At 47.6% G+C, this 1,497-nt stretch overlaps 1 non-coding gene across 1 annotated transcript; it reads right to left on the bottom strand.

Annotated features, from left to right (window-relative positions):
* Positions 1-928: 928 nt before the first annotated feature.
* On the bottom strand, positions 929-1,090 carry LOC138448165 (U1 spliceosomal RNA). Its single transcript, XR_011260018.1, has one exon. It is a non-coding gene; the product is annotated as a U1 spliceosomal RNA (small nuclear RNA).
* Positions 1,091-1,497: the final 407 nt, after the last annotated feature.

Genomic DNA, 1,497 nt, shown 5'->3' on the forward strand with positions numbered 1-1,497 from the left:
TTACTTTGCGAAAAGGGAGACACAAGAGAAGTTCAAGGGAAGATGATAATGAATTAACTAATCATCTAGACCAGGCTTGTCCAACCTTTCTGAATGTGGGGCCGAAGCATTAACATTTTGTCACCCAGTGGGCCGGCGAGCCAAAAGTCAACAACCTCACCCAAAGCAGTATATTAAAAAGCGATATTGTGTGACCTTTGACACAATAGCATCACAGGCAGTGATAGCCATGCAGTCCCAAAGATAGCTTTTGGTGCCATGGGCAGTGATCAAAGGTTAGTTGCTTGTGATTTCTTTCAGTGTCTATGTGTTAATATTTTTCTGAAATAGTGGGGGCGACCGAGCGTAGCGAGGGAGCTATAAGGTTCTAGGAAGGGTTTGGGGGGGATCCCCCCAAGAACTTTTTTTCAAATATGAGGTTGAAATGGTGCATTTTACAGCAGAAAAGGTGACCAAAAAGCCATACATTTTCAATCAGTTCTAAAGGGGAACATGAAAAGTCCATGTCACCAACAGCAGAAAAGAACATTTTACAACACAACACATTTTAATGATCAATGTGTCCACAGTGTAAGACAGCACTGTCACTGATATAACACATTGTCATGCTGGTTGCACCCAAAATATGCCTTTGTAGCAACATGTCTATGCTGGCTGTTCCCAATTTAGGCCAGCATTGTCCGGTACAAAGCATGATTGATACTGCCTGAGCATGTGCAGTGTGCCCAATACATATGGTAGCTTATCTCTGTAATACACATTACTTCTGTGGTGATGAAAGAAGCATAATTCAATTCAACAGATAAAATGTGGAAAAGCGATCACCCAAAGGTGAACCTAATTGAAGAAACGCAATGTGAGCACAATCTTAAAGTATGCAACCTAGAAGGCCTAGTGCACACTTTACCTTTTCTTTCACCAATAAATCGGGGGGAGAGCGCGAACGCAGTCCCCCACTACCAGAAATAATGCAGTTGTGTGTCACGCATTTGGGAACATAGCAGGGGTCAGCAAATCCGATGTGCAATGGATAAGCCTCACCCTGGGATATCTGCCCTTGAGATCAGATTCTCCCCTGCCAGCTAAGTATGAGTTGCATGCAAGAGGGCAGGGGTTGGGTCAGTTCTGGGAAGCCCTGCTAAGCGAGGGTGAGAAGGCAGGCCCTGACCCAGCCCTATCCCCCACCCCCCGGAAGCTCTGAGCATCTGCAGAGCTGCATGTCCCGCGTGTAGGGGGAAGCTCCAGCAGGCAGAGCCCAGCAGAAGAGCAGATTGTAGCGCATTTCCTTTCTCCCATCAGGCCCTGCTTGGCCCGAGATTTGTATAAATAGCAGGATGGCCCGAGCAGGCCTGTTGCAGTCTGCCCACTGGTCTGTCGATGGCCCTGCTGAGCGGCGCTGCTCAGCGCTGGCACCATTGACACCTTCATAATCATCCTGGACCTCGACGCTCCACCACCCCTGAATCTCAGAGTTCTGCTCAATGACAATGCTGAAGC

The sequence above is a fragment of the Ambystoma mexicanum genome, chromosome 3q, assembly GCF_040938575.1.
Source record: "Ambystoma mexicanum isolate Mex_15411 chromosome 3q, UKY_AmexF1_1, whole genome shotgun sequence".
In the NCBI taxonomy this organism is placed as follows: Eukaryota; Metazoa; Chordata; class Amphibia; order Caudata; family Ambystomatidae; genus Ambystoma; species Ambystoma mexicanum.